This window comes from Phyllobates terribilis, unplaced genomic scaffold (genome assembly GCF_046119375.1).
Source record: "Phyllobates terribilis strain yellow unplaced genomic scaffold, ASM4611937v1 Scaffold_2__4_contigs__length_985480577, whole genome shotgun sequence".
Classification (NCBI taxonomy): Eukaryota; Metazoa; Chordata; class Amphibia; order Anura; family Dendrobatidae; genus Phyllobates; species Phyllobates terribilis.
The window spans coordinates 141,919,898-141,939,619 of NW_027362762.1; positions in this window are offsets into that span (position 1 = coordinate 141,919,898).

The window sequence follows — 19,722 nt, forward strand, 5'->3', positions numbered from 1 at the left end:
CGTAGCCATACGCCAGGGAGAGTAGGGCGAGGCACGCGTGCGGCTATTGCTGAAGAGCCAATATAGGGACGGTAGTTGAGACAAGGTGATGACAGATCAAACTAGGAGGTCTCCACTTCCCCCTTTCCTTAGTGTCTGGACTCCCTTTCCCCTCTGTGTTGCACTAAGTCTTTCCTACACCTGGCGTGACAAATAATCATGGATCTTCCCAACCTGATAATATCAGCTCAAAGCTGTCTGCTTTGCCTTCTTTGCTGCTTATCAAAATAGGTTATTTATTTATTTATTTATTATGTTAAACCAGACTAAACACCCTTTAGTGCCACATAAAAGGCACTAAAGGTTGCAAATTTATTATATGTAGGGGGCTTGTGACATTGCATATCTGCATCTATCTATCTATGAATCTATCTGTCTATCTACTCTGAGGGTTCTGGCTATGAATTTACTGTACTTGGCTGATGAAATTTTGTGGTTCCTTTGAGATGTGTGTGTGGCACCCTGCTGTGCACAGGTGCCACAGGACCCAGGGTGCATGGACGGACTTCTCCACAAGAGGCCCTCATTACATACAAACACCTCCACCCTTCCACCTCACACCACCAGAGGGAGCCCGTTAGGGATATATATATGGAGGATGGAGCCAGGCAGTCAGTGAGAATGAGTCAGACTAGAGAGAGTCTGAGACCGTGCTGACGCTGAGAGCAGCGAAGACGCAGCGAGTCTGCTGCTGAGTTCTGAGGGCCCTGAGTGTGGCCGAAGGCAAGAGGAGAAAGGAGAGAGGAGTTGAGGGGGCAGAGGAGCATCATAGGCTCACCCCGATATACAAACCGGACATCGGGTCCACACCTACAGGGTTCCTTTATACCCAGTAGGGATAACCGGCATCCCAGAAGAAATACAAGTCCCTGGCAGACCTGAAGCTAGACCCACACAGGACCAGGAACCACGAAGGCCCCAGCGTTACCAGGGATAGTGGTTGCCAGCAGAAGGCCCTACTACCGAGCGACAGGTGAAGGAACAGCACGACACATAAGCTAGGCTCAGTTGCAGGCTGGCCAAGAGCATACAGAGAGGCAGACACGGACCGGAGGCCTTATACCCGCTCACTGGGGAGAAGTCCTGAAGTGCACCCATCCTATTGAGTACCCTGGACCGTACCTGACATCCGCACCAGTAAAGGTATTGAAGCGAATCCCCTGTCTCTGTCAGTTACTCCTGCTGCGCCATCCCGCCTGCACTACAAGCCCCAGCATCACCACCCACCAAACTCCACACTGCCCGCTCTGCCTGTGGGGATCAGAAACACCTCAGCTGCCATCCCATCACCCCCCGGAGGTCTGCAGCAGCGCTAGTAAGCCTTACCAGGTACCACAGGTGGCGTCACAAACTATTTACTTTATTTTTATTTTTCCTATCCAAGTTACTATCCCCTTTTTGGTTGACTGCCCTGGGCCACGGACCGGGCCAGCCACTGTGACCTATCCCCCACTAGCATCCATAGGCCCGGCTGCCGAGTACCCCATTGCCCCGGGGGCGCGTCAGCTTCTGGCGTCACGAACAGGATTGCGTGCCCGTTGCAACGAACAGGATTTTGTGCCCGTTGCCACCGGGTACTGTGTGCCTAATCGAACTGTGTGTTTTAACTGTGGTGAAGATCGCCGCCATTACCTCGCCCCCGCGCGGGAAGAAGAAGGGCGTAACCGCGGGAACCTGAGAGGCGTGACTGTGAAAGCGCGCGAAGCTTAGGACACGCCCCACCCTTGACGTCGAACTAGGAAGCGTCACGTCCAGGAAGGAGTCCAGTGGACGCTCTGACGTCAGACGTGAGCGACGCAAGGTCCTGGATGAAGACCGTCGCCTGCGAAGCTGCGGCCTACCTGATAAAAAGTGAAGAAGGTAGGCTACGGTTCACTAGGGGGGCGCAACCATGGCCGACGACCAGCAAGCCGCAGGAGCACCGGATAACGCTCCCGATGCTCAACTCGCGCCTGGCGCTGCTCAGGCCGGAGCAGCTGCCCCACCAGCAGGGGTCGTGATTCCAGTCATGCCCATGGCCCTGCCGTACATCCCTGGAGCAAAATGGCTTCCCCAGTTCGACAGAGACATTTTTGTAAATCGGCGGGATGTCGAGCCCCACCTGGAACAGGGCCACCCCGACCGGAACTTGTATCCCGGTGACCGTGTCACCTACACACGACACCACGGGGAACGCGGGTGGTATGCCCTCAAGGTGTACCGCGTGATCGAGGACACCCCCCCCCGCAGGACATGGCTGATGACCCAGCTGGGTCCAGCAAAAACCAAAAGTACCCCAGGAGGGGACCCCACTACTAGTGCAGTAAGTGGGACTGAACATTGTGTAAATAGTCATCCGTAAGGGTATAGGAGCTTAAGATAATGGTTGTTTTAAGTGTGTTTTCATAATTACCCGTCAGGGTATACAGACTTCAGGCTGAGGACTGTGAGCAGCCAAAAACTGTTCCTGTAAATAGTTGCACTCATCAAAAGTGCCCCCTTATAAGACCACAGAACAAAAACCCGTTTGGCGTGGCCGAAGACATGGTCCAGCACCTGGATCACTTATGCCCTGTAGCCACGCCCAGGGCCTACGTTGAGGGTTTTCAGGCGGGTCCCTCATGTTCTTTCATCGGTGAAATGGACACCAGGTTACGGGACTTATTGTAACTTTATTAATGTTATTATACTTGTTGTTGTTATTATAATTGTTATTGTTGTTAACCTGTTTTTTAAAACGCTTCAGTCCAGGAGTACTGAATTGTACTAGGGGAGAATGTGGCACCCTGCTGTGCACAGGTACCAAAGGACCCAGGGGGCATGGACGGACTTCTCCACAAGAGGCCCTCATTACATACAAACACCTCCACCCTTCCACCTCACACCACCAGAGGGAGCCCGTTAGGGATATATATATGAAGGATGGAGCCAGGCAGTCAGTGAGAAGGAGTCAGACTGAGAGAGAGTCTGAGAGCGTGCTGACGCTGAGAGCAGCGAAGACGCAGCGCGTCTGCTGCTGAGTTCTGAGGGCCCCGAGTGTGGCCGAAGGCAAGAGGAGAAAGGATAAAGGAGTTGAGGGGGCAAAGGAGCATCATAGGCTCACCCCGATATACAAACCGGACATCGGGTCCACACCTACAGGGTCCCTTTATACCCAGTAGGGATAACCAGCATCCCAGGAGAACTACAAGTCCCTGACAGACCTGAAGCTAGACCCACACAGGACCAGGAACCACGAAGGCCCCAGCGTTACCAAGCATAGTGGTTGCCAGCAGAAGGTCCTACTACCGAGCGACAGGTGAAGGAACAGCATGACACATAAGCTAGGCCCAGTTGCAGGCTGGCCAGGAGCATACAGATAGGCAGACACAGACCAGGAGGCCTTATACCCGCTCACTGGGGAGAAGTCCTGTAGTGCACCCATCCTACTGAGTACCCTGGACCGTACCTGACATCCGCACCAGTAAAGGTATTGAAGCGAATCCCCTGTCTCTGTCAATTACTCCTGCTGCGCCATCCCGCCTGCACTACAAGCCCCAGCATCACCACCCACCATCCAACTCTACTCTGCCCTGAGGCCCGCTCCACCTGTGGGGAGCAGAAACACCTCAACTGCCATCCCATCACCCCCCGGAGGTCTGCAGCAGCGCTGGTAAACCTTACCAGGTACCACAAGTGGCGTCACAAACTATTTACTTTATTTTTATTTTTCCTATCCAAGTTACTATCCACTTTTTGGTTGACCGCCCTGGACCGCGAACCGGGCCAGGCACTGTGACATATCCCCCACCAGCATCCATAGGCCCGGCTGCCGAGTACCCCATTGCCCCGGGGGCGCGTCATGTGTGTAAAAATCGGACGGCGGACAGGTGGCCCGTGTGCCGTCCAATTTTTCTCTCTCACCAATTGATTTGCATTGATGAGTCTTGTCTGATATATGCAGTCAATCGCAGCATGCAGCAATTTTTTCCTGATGCCGATTAGTCCTGAGAAAAAATATACACAGATGAGCACTGCCTCATTGAATAACATTGGTCAGAGTGCAATGTTTTCTCGCATTGCACTTCTCCGTACTATAAGCCAGTGTGAGCAAGCCCTTATTCCAGGGGCCATTTACGGCCCTCGATGATCTTTTATCCGGACCCCGGGCAGATTCCCAGGGACCCCAGTCCTTGGGCAGGGAGCTATATATAGATGGCCCCAGGCCCAATAATTTCTTCTTGCTCTGTGAGCACGCACACTACAGTTCACTATTGAGCGCTGAGGTGCATGCAGTGAAAGATTGCGTCCTCACACTTGTGCCAGCATCAGGACGTACTTTGTGGGCTGAATTAGTGTGTGATTTGTACGGCCCCTGAAGGATGGTATAAATATCCAAATGGCCCTTTTCAGAAAAAATATTCTCCACCACTGCCTTATTCTGAGGAAATGGTACAGTCATGACAAATCTGACAAATGTGATCATGCTTATTCACGGACATAGATAGAAGAGGACCTCTGTGCAGGAACAGTATATAGGCTCATTGCAGACCAACAGTTCATCACAGTGCACCCCTTTATGTGTGTGAAAGAAGCTGCTTTCGAAGTAGAAGTGGACCCCCTTACTTCTTCGGCCCCTGCTCTTACTGTAAATAGAAGTGCTGTAGGTGTATCCAGGCAGAAGGGTGCAGAGCTAATAACTAAAAACTGAAAACATGACAGGATTTAGGCCTCAAAAGTATGGGAAAATACTACAATTCATTTTGCACTGAATTATTTTAGCCTAAATAGATAATTCCTGTGTCAGATGTCAAAACTGATGTGTGGCAGCAATGAAAGATTCATGAGAATATACATAGATCTGAGAGAAACCACACCACACCGCATTACCACGTCTCTTGCGGAACAGGTTTATAGAACAACAAGGCATGATAAGTGATGAGAACTGGCTCTAAGCCCACAAGACCTAAATCTACTATTCACATAGTAAAAGCAGAAAAGCTTCTAAAAAATGTTTAGATTGATCCACACGCAAGAAACAGACAACAACTGGTGATGCTATTACTGAGCAAAACATTTTATATGTACTATAATACATTTTGTCTTTTTATTGATGTTGGAGTGTGGAGGAGAATAATACTGCGTGTGGAGGAGAATACTACTTGCATGGACACACAGACTTTGCTGCTGTAGTTTTTTTCACTGCTTCGATGCATAATACCTTAGTAGGAACCTGTCAAATGATTGATGACGCCTGAACCACAGGTAGCATGAAGTGACACTGGCAGCGTTATTGCAGCGGAATATGGCCTACTATGAAACACTGTGACATTTCAAAGAAAACATACTTAGGCCCCCTTCACATGTTTGCAGCACATGTGACATCCGTTTTTTTCACGGCTGACACACTTACCCATTATAACCTGGCAATCTTCACATGTCCATGTGAACCACATGAAGACATATCCATTTTTTTCTGGCAGCACAGTCAACAAGGGTCAATACAAGTCTATGGGTCCATGAAAAACGCCATCCATGTGCTGTACGTGTTTAACATTCCAAAGTATAAGAGAAACTTTTGTTCAGTATAGGAGAAGAATCAAATTTTTTCTTTATCCATACCAGAAAAACACAGATGGAACACTGATGACACACTGATGACACCAGTACTGTTTTTTTCCGGTAACAATTTTATGTGGACGTGTGAAGGGGGCCTTAGCCTGTTGAGAATTAGACATCTCGGATTACTAATCTGAGACGGGTCCCCAGTGGCTTCTCCTGCTCCAGATCCCCTTAATGAACTGGTCTCTCCCTATACACACATATGGGATGAGACTTGTCAGTCTAGTTAAACATACACGGCTGCAATAGTTCAATGTTTGATTTATGTTGTCCCTGGTTCGGGCAGCATGAATCAGTTGGTGGGTTCGTTTTAGGGTATTTGCACCAGATAAGTATTTGCTACAGAAATTTCTGCACCACTTCTGCATCTCTTGGCAGGAAAAACACAGCATAAAATATTCATGTTTATTACATGCATTTTTGTTGTAGGCTTTTGCCCACTCATTAGAATGGGTGAAATCTGAAGCAAAAACGCTGAAAAATTGACATGCTGTAGATTTAAATCTGCTGCAAATCTGTAAGGAAAAAATAAGCAACATGTCCATGAGACTTCTGAAATCTCATTCACTTTGCTTGGACTAGGAAATCCTTCAGGTGTTGGGACAAATCTGGGCTGAAAAATGCAACATGCGCACAGACACTTAGGCTGTGTGCCCTTGATGAATTTTTGGTGAGTTTTTTGATGCTGCTTATTTCCACTGCATCAGAGACGCAACGTCTTACAGTTCCAAATACATCACGCTTGAAGTCTATTGAAGTCTATGGGTGTGTGTAAAATATCGGACTGCACTCAGACATCATCTAGACAATGGAGAAGATGGAGAAATTAAGTTCTCCGTTTTCTCTGCACCTGTGATTAAATTCTCTCATGCGAGAGATAGCTGTGGGCTGTTATTAATACCCTGGCAAAGGGCCATGGATATTGGCCCCCTCCCAGACTAAGAACATCAGCCCTCAGCTGCCCCAGAAATGGCGCATCCATAAGATGCCCTAGATCTGGCGCTTAGCCTCCACTCTTCTCACTTGCCCTAGTGCAGTAGCAAGTGGGGTAATATTTGTGGGGTTGATGTCACTGAAGCTGAGTGTGAGAATGCTCCTTCAGTGACCAGCGTTGACATCATTAAGGTTATTACTGGTCACAGGCAGCCGCGTTCCCACGGTCATCTCTGTATGAGCAGGTCTATGAACTGCGGTAACCTTACTGACATCACGGCTCGCAACGTACCAATTTTCATACTCCAAGAGAACTTGACATGCTCTGGATTTCAAAATCGAACCGCAGATCAGTTTCTACACGTAGTTGCCTCACCCCAAATGTGAATGTGGGGTAATTAAGAGTAGTCATGGCAGCTGGGGGCCCAAGGGTCAAAAGTAAAAATGGTGAGAAAACTAACGAAAGGATATTTGACACTAATTTCATAATGAGATAATGTTAAATAGATTGATTGTCCACAATATATTGTGATGTTAAATAAGTCTGTATGGTTCTTAGACCAAAAAAAAATACTCCGATACTCAGTGACCCCTTTTGGCATTCACGTCCTTAAAAGGAAGACAGGAGATTGACGGGACACAGGCAATGGTACAGAGGAACGGGGGTGAATGTGGTGATGGGAAGGGGGTGCTCCAGTAGGTATCTGTAATTTTTTTGTTTTAAGACTCTCATTTATAATATAATAATGAATTATCCCTGATATACTGTATATATTTATATATTTGTATATCTGTTTTATCCATATTTATCACATTTTTGTAATTTATTTAAAACAATTGTTCAAAATTTGATAACATCATAAATTAACATGCTTGTATAATCTCCGCATTATTTATTTATCAATTTTCAAATCGATTGCCAATAATAAAAAAATATTTGACAGTTCTTAGATGTTATATTAAAACTTGGAGCTTAAATGTTGATAAATCAATTTGGAATTTGTAAATGACTAATTTGAGTCAGTCTACTGTAATCTGATAATTTCATAACTACATAGGCGTTGCATCTTCATTTTTGAACACTTCCAAAAAAAATGAATCATAACTGGTATTGGGAAAACTTCTTATTACACTGAGCAGTAATGAGGTTCCAGGGTTCAGCTTGCTTCTATAGACCTGTATATAAACACAACGGCCAAGGAGTGAATTGCTATCGTTCTCCTCTGCCACCCCGTATCCGCATATGACAACCATTAGTCAACCTGACATCACCCCTAAACAGAAACATGACTAATGTTACATCATTAGTAGTGTTGAGCGAGCACTAAAATTCTCGGGTGCTCGAAGCTCGGGCCAAGCTCACCGTGATACTCGGGTGCTCGACCCGAGCAAAGAGCCCAATGTTAGTCTATGGGAGACCAAAGCATTTTTGCGGCGGCACCCCCGGCAGTCTGTAGAAAGCCTAAAAAGTGCCCAAAACGATAGTGACAGTGCTCAAATTACATGGGGACAGCATGGGGATCACCCCAGGAAGCCTTTCTGACCCCCAGGTCACTGCTGTCAACAACTTGGTCAGAGGTATTAAGCCACTTTTACGGGCTCACAATAAAACGTTCAAAAACAAAACTGAAAGTGCTTTCATGTTAAATATGTTAAGGAACATCCTTTCCAGGATAAGGACTTATGCATAAGGTAAAATAAATAATCAAAAACAAAAATACTCCTCCACACCTTGGGCTATGTTCACAAGTAGCATTTTGTATGCGTTTTTGCACTTTTGTATTGCTTTCAACCATGACAAATGCATTCACCGGGAAATGTAATTTTAACATTTTACAACCTTATCTGGCCATGTGCTGTGTGACACATGCATACAGTGCTGAAAAGACATGGAAATAGCATGGGGAAGACCCCTGGAAGCATCTCTGACACCCAGGTCACTGCCTAAAAGTGTGCCCATCAGAAGTGATCCTTGCCGCATCAGAGGATGCAGACTTGCAACTATCCCCGTACAAGTGTTTGTCCCAGGGCAGTGTTCAATTGTACCTCCCCCATTCCTTGCAATGCAAGCTCAAGTATGCAGACTGCTATCCATCCACCCCCAGGCTGCAATACCATACTGCTAGCTTGCTTGCACTTGAAATTGGGCCTTTTAGGCATGTGGAGGCGGAATCTGGTCACCACGTCATGGCTGCGTCGGCGGCCTGGTATCCATACTCAGTCCACAGCCGCCTGGCAGCTGGGTGTCCACACTTGGTCCCCGGCTGCCAGGGGGCGGCCGGGTGTCCATAAACGGTCCCCAGCTGCCCCTATTTGTCCCGGTAATCTTCCCCACACTTTTCTTAGCCTGGCCTGCTTTAGGGCAGCATTGGCCGAGCCCATCAGACAACCAGACTCCTCCGGTGGGCCCTGGCTTCTCCATCAGGGGAGTTGAGAGTGCCAAGGTGAGGAGCATGATGATGATAGAAGTTAGCATCTGTTTTGTTTTCTTGGAATGCAAGCGTAAGTGTGCAGCCTACCATCTACCCACCCTCAGGCTGCAATACCATACTGCTAGCTTGCTTGCACTTGAAATTGGGCCTTTTAGGCATGTAGAGGTGGAATCTGGTCACCACGTCATGGTTGCGTCGGTGGCCTGGTATCCATACTCAGTCCCCAGCCGCACGGCGGCCAGGTGTCCACGCTTGGTCCCCAGCTGCCAGGGGGCAGCCGGGTGTCCATAAACGGTCCCCAGCCACCCCTATTTGAAGGACAGCCTAACCACAAACACTTGGACAAGTGAATGTGGCCAGGGATGGTCCATTTCACTGACGCCTTCACACTGGGTTAATATTGTGGAAGCCGGGGCACAGTTGGACACTGGGATGCAACACGTCCTCCAGACATAGAGGATTGCGTGTCCTGGGTGAATCAAGCTTCAACACAAAGTTCAGAAGGTAGACAGCAGCAGTGGTCGGCCTCCTACACAACGAGTAAATTATTCATGATCATGAGACCATCCATCTCCTTAGCTTTCTGTTCCTTGGAATGCAAGCGCATGTATGTAGTAGCGGCTAGGCCTGAGGTGGTCAGCGTTTTGGCGCATATCCTACCTCCTCCGAGGATTGCTGGATGTTTTCCTGCTACTATCCCAGTTCTATGACTCCCGGTAAAACAAAGCTTCAGGTGATGAATGATGAATGAGGTGGTGGCAAAGGAGAAAGAGCAGGAGGAACAGGGACCATTCACATCAATATCAGGCCAGTCAACCACACATGTCTTGTAGGAGATGTTTCTGTACCAAAAGGAGCGGTTCGGCTACACAGTTATAGGGCATACAGTGAGTGCAATGCCTACCAAAAATTTCGAGGCACTCCAATGCCCCTTGGAAGTGACATGGAGGTCAGAGGGCCTTAACTAAACCGTTTTTTCCATTTATAGCAACTTAGACTCCTGTACACTGTTGGCCTAAGCAGTGAATGGAAGGCTTTCCAAAAATTATGAAGAACTGCAATGCCACTTGAAACAGACGTGGATTACAGTGTACTAAAAACCTTCTACCCATTATTGGGGAGAGGGTCTCCCTTAGTGTTCGCCTATGCATTGAGAAGCAAAAGGTGACTAAAATTAGGAGGAAATACAATGCCCATTGGAAGAGTCGTGGAGGTTAGAGTTAATTAAAAACAACATTTCAATGCCCGTTGGTAGAGCTGTGGAGTTCAGAGTGGTTTAACAAGATGGTTTTAATGCCCCTTGGAAGAGATGTGTAGGTCACAGTAGCTTAACAAGATGATTTTATTGCCCCTTTGTAGAGTGGTGGAGGTAGCAGTAGCTTAACTAGATGGTTTAAATGCCCCTTGGAAGAGATGTGGAGGTCACAGTGGAATAAAAAGACAATATCAATAACCCAAGGAAGAGTGGTGGAGGTCGCAGTAGCTTAACAAGACGGTTTTAATGCCCCTTGGAAGAGCGGTGGAGGTCGCAGTAGCTTAACAAGACAGTTTTAATGCCCCTTGGAAAAGTGGTGGAGGTCGCAGTAGCTTAACAAGACGGTTTTAATGGCCCTTGGAAGAGCGGTGGAGGTCGCAGAAGCTTAAAAAGACGGTTTTAATGCCCCTTGGAAAAGTGGTGTAGGTCGCAGTAGCTTAACAAGACGGTTTTAATGCCCCTTGGAAGAGTGGTGGAGGTCGCAGTGGAATAAAAAGACAATATCAATGCCCCTTGGAAGAGTGGTGGAGGTTGGAGTAGCTTAATAAGACGGTTTTAATGCCCCTTTGAAAAGTGGAGGAGGTCGCAGTAGCTAAACTAGATGGTTTAAATGCCCCTTGGAAGAGACGTGGAGGTCACAGTGGAATAAAAATACAATATCAATGCCCCTTGGAAGAGAGGTGGAGGTCGCAGTAGCTTAACAAGATGGTTTTAATGCCCCTTGGAAGAGTGGTGGAAGTCGCAGTAGCTTAACAAGATGGTTTTAATGCTCCTTGGAAGAGTGGTGGAGTTCGCAGTGGAATAAAAAGACAATATCAATGCCCCTTGGAAGAGTGGTGGAGTTCACAGTAGCTTAACAAGACGGTTTTAATGCCCCTTGGAAGAGTGGTGGAGGTCGCAGTAGCATAACCAGACGGTTTAAATGCCCCTTGGAAGAGACGTGGAGATCACAGTGGAATAAAAAGACAATATCAATGCCCCTTGGAAGAGTGGTGGAGGTTGCAGTAGCTTAACAAGATGGTTATAATGCCCCTTGGAAGAGCGGTGGAGGTCGCAGTAGCTTAAGAAGACGGTTTTAATGCCCCTTGGAAAAGTGGTGGAGGTAGCAGTAGCTTAACAAGACGGTTTTAATGCCCCTTGGAAGAGCGGTGGAGGTCGCAGTAGCTTAACAAGATGGTTTTAATGCCCCTTGGCAAAGTGGTGGAGGTCACAGTAGCTTAACAAGACGGTTTTAATGCCCCTTGGAAGAGTGGTGGAGATCGCAGTGGAATAAAAAGACAATATCAATGCCCCATGGAAGAGTGGTGGAGGTCGCAGTAGCTTAACAAGACGGTTTTAATGCCCCTTGGAAAAGTGGTGGAGGTCGAACTAGCTTAACAAGATGGTTTTAATGCCCCTTGGAAGAGCAGTGGAGGTCGCAGTAGCTTAACAAGATGGTTTTAATGCCCCTTGGAAAATGGTGGAGGTCGCAGTAGCTTAACAAGATGGTTTTAATGCCCCTTGGAAGAGCGGTGGAGGTCGCAGTAACTTCACAAGACGGTTTTATTGTCCCTTGGAAGAGTGGTGGAGGTCGCAGTAGCTTAACAAGACTGTTTTAATGCCCCTTGGAAGAGCAGTGGAGGTCGTAGTAGCTTAACAAGACGGTTTTAATGCCCCTTGGAAAAGTGGTGGAGGTCGCAGTAGCTTAACAAGATGGTTTTAATGGCCCTTGGAAGAGCGGTGGAGGTCGCAGAAGCTTAACAAGACGGTTTTAATGCCCCTTGGAAAAGTGGTGGAGGTCGCAGTAGCTTAACAAGACGGTTTTAATGCCCCTTTGAAAAGTGGAGGAGGTCGCAGTAGCTAAACTAGATGGTTTAAATGCCCCTTGGAAGAGACGAGAAGGTCACAGTGGAATAAAAAAACAATATCAATGCCCCTTGGAAGAGAGGTGGAGGTCGGAGTAGCTTAACAAGATGGTTTTAATGCCCCTTTGAAAAGTGGAGGAGGTCGCAGTTAGTGTTGAGCCACCCCCGTAGTGTTCGAGTTCGGTTCGGTTCGTCGAACACCCGTGTGTTCGCCGAACTGTTCGTCGAACTGTTCGTCGAACACCTTCGAACACCGTTAAAACCAATGGCAGGCAAACAAAAACACATAGAAACACATAGAAAACACCTTCAAAGGTGTCCAAAAGCTGACAAACTGCTCAGAAAACATAACTAACACATGGAAAAGTGACAAGTACATATAGTCATGCGAAAATAAAAGAGGTGGAGGAGTAAAAGGAGGGGGAGACACAGATATAGGCATGTCATGCCCTTCTAAAATCCAAAAAGTGAGAAGCCGACACGGCCAGTCCGCTCCTGCCCGTGCCACCTCCGTGTCGCCGGGTTTGTGCCAGAGCCGCGGTGAACCCTGATGGCCAGCCCCCCTCTCCCAATACTGGTGCCTGTCCGCTGGTGGGTCGAGCGAGCCCCCCTGTGGTGGAGGCAGCTCTAAGCTTTTTAATTTAAATTGTCTCTCTAATTTGAATGAATACACTTTAAATCCATTTACAAGGATCTATTGGAGGGCAAGTCTCATGCCAGCAGCCGCGTAATTCCAGCTCCAGTAGCGTCCACTAAAGCTGCTGCAGTTAAAAAGCTTTTATAAGGATCGAGCTCGGCTGTCCACCGCAAGGCATCCTACTGCCAGTCCCAGCCCCTATGCCTTGGGGTGCCTCCTGATGCTCTTCACTAAGTATCCCATGGTCCCGAAGCATTTTCTTTGAAAAAATTAAGTGTCTAAACTACAGGTGGTGTAGCTTGCTTAACAGCCGGGATAATCCGCTGACTAGCAGACACTGCTACTAGGCACAAAGTATTTCCTGGGCTAGATGCAGTTAAAAATTTGTAATTAGATACTCTCGTTGGATGCTGAGAAAGCATTCCATAGAGTCTCCTGGCACGCCATATATGATTCTCTTAAAAAGCTTGGGGTAGGGGTCTAGGGGACCCTTTTATAGCCAAAATCACGGCCCTGTATCACAATACGTCACCTAGGCTGAAGATAAATGGAACTGTAGCACCCTGAGGGCTCGGTTGCTACAGACGTATTGCACCTCACCCAGAGGTGTGATATCTCACTCTCAGGTAAGGATGGAGTGTGGATCAGGACCCGACACCTGCATGCATTACACCACATTGCCGTGGGGCAGGGCGACCAATATGCCCCTGAGATGGGCACGACAGTCCCTGTCCCTGGCTGGAGTGGGGGGAGGGAACACTGAGGAAGGGGAACCCGGTAGTGCAGGAGCAGGGAGGAAGCAGTTCCTGGGTGCATTGAGAAGGGAGTATAAAAGGTGGGCACCATCTTAGTTCAGTGCAGAGAAGTCTGAGCAGAAGTGGCAGGGAGCAGGGGCTCTGCATGAGCTCTGCTCCGGAGGCGGGCCTAGTAACAGAGGCCCAGGCCTGGAAGAGGGAGAAGGAAGGAAGAGGAGCGGAGCAGGCTCCAGGAACGAGGAATGAAGGGATCCCAGGGGTGCGGACGAGCGAGTCGCCACCGCACGTCCGAATCCACCTGCGTGGAGGGGTCAGGCCAAAGGGGGAGACCGGTCCCCGAACTAGTGGAGGCAGGAAACGACCCTCAGCTAGAAACCGGAGGCTCTGACATTTTATGTGGCGCAGCCCCTCGCTCCACCCGCTAAGAAGGCACCACATAGGGTCAGGGAAACTGGCGCCAAGTTTACCAAGAGGAGGCCCGAGGCAGCCGGACAGAAGTGTTGGTAAGAAAGGCCAGACAAAGGACACACAAAGGGGGTCCTGTGAAGTGCTCCAAAGTTATCTGGGAGTTGTCTGAGCCCCTCACCTGGTGAGCACAGTACGACGTGGGCAGCCGTTACCTGCAGACGTGGTCTGGATAATAAGAACTGTGAGTAAAGGCCCTGAACTGCATCACTGACTCCGTGTCGTTACTGCTGCTGCCCTGCACCATCACCCCCATCCTCCGCATACACTGCCCTGAGGCTATACTCCTCCCGTGGGGAGTTATGCTACGCTCTGCTGCACCCACAACACCAGCCTCAGCAGTCTGCCCTGTAGCGGCGGTTCACTCTGACCGCAATCCACGGGTGGCGTAGTCGTACATTTAAACATCAAAACCACATAAATAGTTCCGCCACTGGTTTGACCGCCCTGAGCCACGGAACCGGGTCGCCGCCACGAAGACTACAACCACCAGCATCCACCAAAAAGGGTCCGGCTCCGGGTGTCCCAAGGCCCAGGGGGTGCGTCAGAACATTTTCATCAACTTTCACAATCACCAATGGGACAAGGCAGGGATGTCCTCTGTCCCCTCTCTTATACATCCTAGTGACGGAGCACCTGCTCTCATCAATTCGCCATAACCCCAATATTAGGTGGATTGAGGTGGGAGGCACCGAGTACAAGTGCTCTCTATTTGCTGATGATGTCCTAGTATATATCACTCAATCACATATATCCATCCATGCTGTTATGGCTGAAATAGATCACTTTGTTACATGGTCAAATTTTAAAATCAATGCAGCGAAGTCTGAGGCCCTCGATGTCTCCCTCCCCAAATCCATATAGGATTCCATCCAGTCCAACTTTCCCTTTGCCTGTCCCTCACAGGGTATCAAATACTTAGGAATTTCTATTCATAGAGACCTCTCCCATCTATGTTATCTTAATTTTGGGCCCTTTATTGAACAACTCCATACAGACCACGGTTGGCAAGTTAGAACTGTAAGATTCACTACGTGAACCGCTGGTGTTTTGTGCACATGTACACTGCGTTCCAAATTTTTATGCAAAAAGTGTTTAGGAGTGATAAGGGAAGAATTTGTTTGTTTGTCAGTTAAACTCATTGATGGTGATGTGTGTCAGGGCTCTTTATATCACTGTAAGCAATTGCAGACACCTGTGCTAATTAGTTTGGCAGGTGTGTCCAATGAAAGGCAAGACTACTTAAGAAGGCTCTCTCACATTATTAAGCAGCCTACATTTTCTGCCAAAATGGGAAAGAAAAAGGATGTGTCGGCTGCTGAGAAGCAACAAATTGTGGAGTGTTTAGGTCAAGGCATGACTACAATCAACATTGTGCGATGATCAGGATGAAGTGTCTTGGCAATCAAGAAGTATGTAGCTGATTCACAGTACACACGTGTGCGTGCTGATAAGGGCAAATTGAGGACTCTTTCCTACAGGCAATTACGTCAGGTTGAAAGAGCAGCGGCAAAAAAGACTTGTCATAGCAGCAGACAAGTTTTTGAAGCTGCTTGTGCCTCCAACGTCCCCCGAACAACAAGATGCAGGGTCCTTCAGAGGTTTGCAGCTGTGCATACGCCATCCTGTCGACCTCCTCTATCCACTTCACACAAGCAGAAACGGCTCCAGTGGGCCAAACATTACATGAAGACTGATTTCAAAACAGTTTTGTTCACGGATGAGTGCCGTGCAGCGCTCGATGGTCCAGATGGATGGAGTGGAGGATGGCTGGTTGATGGACACCCTACGCAAACACGGCTACAGCGCCAACAAGGAGGAAGTGGAGTAATGTTTTGGGCTGGAATCATGGGGAGAGAGATTGTCGGCCCCTTTAGGATCCCTGAAGGCGCTAAAGATGAACTCCATAATGTATGTGGATTTTCTCAAACAGCACTTCCTGCCATGGTTCAAGAAGAAGAACCGTGTATTTCACAGCAAGATCATTTTTCTGCATGATAATGCACCATCTCATGCTGCACATAAAACATCTGCATCTCTGGCTGATATGGGCATAAAAGGGGACAAACTTATGGTGTGACCCCCATGCTCCCCTGACCTCTACCCCATTCAGAACCTTTGGAGCATCATTAAAAGGAGTGTCTATGATGGCGGGAGGCAGTTCACATCTAAGCAACAGCTCTGGGAGGGTATTCTGTCCTCATGCAAAACAATTGAAGCAGAAACCATCCAAAACCTGACAAATTCAATGGACGAGAGAGTTCAGAAGCTCCTTTCGAACAAGGGGTCCTATGTGAAAATGTAACATCACCTAGAATAAAGTTTTGAGTTGAAAACTGTTTGATTTCAGTTTCTAACAACCTGCTAATGCTTATAATTTCAAAAATGACCATTTTTTTGGTCTTTATTAAAATGAAAAGGTTGATCGAAAAGTTTGGGGGATCTAAGAGTGTGTCAACCCAGTAGTCATGATTACTTCGAATTCTGACAATATGAGGGTCATGCTGCAGGTAGTGCAGCAAGAAGGCACTTATGTGTCTTGCGCATCTCGGAGCCCCAAAATTATTTTCCGGGCTAGATGCAGCTAAAAATTATTTTTAATTTTAAATCTGGTGAAGCTTTAGTATAGATGGCCTAATAGGATCAGTGCTGCACACTGCTACAAAGCCCAAATTATTTTCCAGTCAAGATACAGATAAACATGATTAGTAATTTGAAAGCTTAAAACGGTTGGTAGGGTGATTTTAACCAATCATCAAGCTTTTACTCTCCCCAGGATGACACAGGGGTAGAAAAGTCGTTTCGGATCCATGATTTGTTCATCTTTATGAACGTGAGTCTGTCTACATTATCAGTGGAGAGCCGCGTGCGCTTATCTGTCAGCACACCACCAGCAGCGCTGAACACACGTTCAGACAGAACGCTGGCTGCGGGGCATGACAAGATCTCCAAGGCGTAAGTGGCTAGCTCCGGCCATTTATCCAGATTGGAAGCCCAAAAAGAGCAAGGGTCCAGTGACACAGTCGTGGCTTCAATGTTTACTTGGAGATACTCCTGTACCATCGTCTCTAGGCGTTGACTATGTGTCAGACTTCTTGTCTCCTGTGGCCTTGCAAAGGATGGGCTAAAAAAGTGGTGAAATTATTCCGCAAAATTGATGTTACCAGCAGATACTGTGGTTCTGTTACGGTTTGAGTGCTGAACACTTGACGGTCCCACGGTTGGCAAGTTGGAACTGTGAGATTCACTACGTGCACCACTGGTATTTTGTGGAAAAGCACATGTAAGATTCTGCAACAGTCTCTGCTGATACTCCTGCATGCGTGCATCCCTTTCTATGGCAGGAATAATTTCTGCAAATTTACTTTTGTACCGGGGATCTAACAGTGTGGCAACCCAGTAGTCAGGATTATTTCTAATTCTCACAATTCAAGGGTCATGTTGCAGGTAGTGCAGCAAGAAGGCACTCATGTGTGTTGCGCATCCAGGAGCACCAAGTCCCTGTTGTGTTGGTGGCGAGGTAACAATCATGCTTCCTTCCTCTGTCCTCTCCCCCCAACCTCGCACAACAGAAATGTGATCAAGGTCTCCCTCATCTGATGAGTCTTCCATCAGTTCGTCCTCCACTTCTTCCTGGGCTCCTGCACCTTCCTCACTAGTTTGGCTGCTACCATGCGCCCTGGTAAAACCATCTCCCCCACCCTCACATGCCTGACGCCTTGGTGCTGCCGACCGTCTGGACCTTGCAGATGTTAGCCCTTCCGCATACAACTCCTCCTCCTCTACTTCCTCCACCTCCTCTTGTGCCACCACCTGACTCCGAATTCTGTTTAACATGTGCTCCAGCATGTAAATCACCGGAATAGTCATGCTGATAATGGCATCGTCAGCACTAAACATCTTCGTCGCCATTTCAAAACTGTGCAGAAGGGTGCATAGGTCCCTGATCTGAGACCACTCCTCCAGCGTGATTTGCCCCACCTCTGAATCTCGTTGGCCCAGGCTATACGTCAGAACGTATTGCACCAGGGCTTGTCGGTGCTGCCACAGTCGCTGCAACATGTGCAGAGTTGAATTCCACCGGGTAGGCACATCGCATTTTAGCCGGTGAAGTGGCAGGCCCAACGACTTCTGTAGAGATGTAAGTCGCTGAGCTGCGGGATGCGAACGGCGGAAGTGAGCACACAGCGACCGTGCCCTCTGCAGAAGGCCATCTAGTCTGGGATAGTGGGCTAAAAATTGCTGGACAACCAGGTTCAACACGTGAGCCATACAAGGCACGTGTGTGACATTGCCCCGGCGAAGGGCCGCACCCAGGTTTGCAGCATTGTCGCACACGGCCTTCCCTGGTTTCAGGTCCCGTGGAGACAACCATTCATGAAATTGGTTCTCCAGAGCTGACCACAACTCCTCAGCTGTGTGACTCACATTTCCCAGACATTTCAATGTAAAAACCGCCTGATGACGTTGAGCCCTACTGCCAGCATAGTAAGGAGGTGTGCAGGATCCCTTCTGCGCAGTTAGAAAGCTTGTGGCATGACCAGACAGGCTTTGGGTGCAGGTGGAAGACCGAGAGGAGGTTGAGGAGGCAGAAGCAGTGGAGGAACTTTGACATAAAGAGGATTGACGCACAACTCGTGGGGACGGCAAGACTTGGACAGCAGCCCCTTGTCCTGCTGTCACCATAGTTACCCAGTGCCCAGTCAGCGACATGTAACGCCCCTGTCCATGCCTACTCGTCCAAGTGTCTGTGGTGAAATGCACCCTGTCACACACAGAGTTTCTCAAAGAAGCGGTGATGTTGTGTGCGACATGCTGGTGGAGCGCAGGCACACCTTTCTTTGAGAAGTAGTGCCGACTGGGCATCTGGTACTGGGGCACTGCGATGGACATAAGGTCTCGAAAATCCTCTGTGTCCACCAGGCGGAAAGGCAGCATTTCTGTAGCCAAGAGCTTGCAGATGGTGAAATTCAACCTCTTAGCTTTCTCATGGCTAGGAGGAAATGGTCTTTTACTTGTCCACATCTGAAGGACCGAGGGCTGGCTATTGTGCTTAGACGGGGTTGATAAGGGTGTCCCCGGCAAACTGCCGGTCTGTGAGGAAGATGCAGGCGGACATGTTAGGTTGCCTTGATCCAAAGGTGGTGCTATCGATGTCGGACAGCGCTCAACACCAGCTGGTGTTACCACCTCCAAAGAAAATGATGACCTGCCAATCACGCTGGCTGTTGCGGGTAAAGAGGTGGCAGGTATGCGCCCCAAAACAGGTGTGACTGCTGTCCCCCCAGTCACAGAGGATGAAGAGGCCGCGGATGCACAAGATATGGCAGACGGTGGTTGGCCCGGCCGGCTAGGCCGCATTGTAGCACACTGAGCTTCCCACTGCAACTTATGCTTCATGTCCATGTGCCGGTTCATGCATGAAGTACTCAAACTATGTATTTTTTGGCCTCTACTTAGCTTTTGCTGACAAATGTTACAGATAACACGAGTTGGGTCATCTTTATCGATCTGAAAAAATGCCCAGGCTATGCAAGGCTTAGCACCCATGCGACCTGAAGAGCCACCACGACTTGTGGTGAGAGGCAGAGTTGTGTTTGAGGATGCAGTTGTTGACGTGCTTCCAGTACTACGTTTCTGTCCAGGAAGGCGCAAAATGACCTCGTCGTCACTAGCATCTTCCTCCACCTCCTCTGCTGACCTCATCTCTTGGCTGACTGTGGGTTGACAGTAAGTGGGATCTCCAACCTCATCATCATCACCCTGTGCGTTATCACACCCG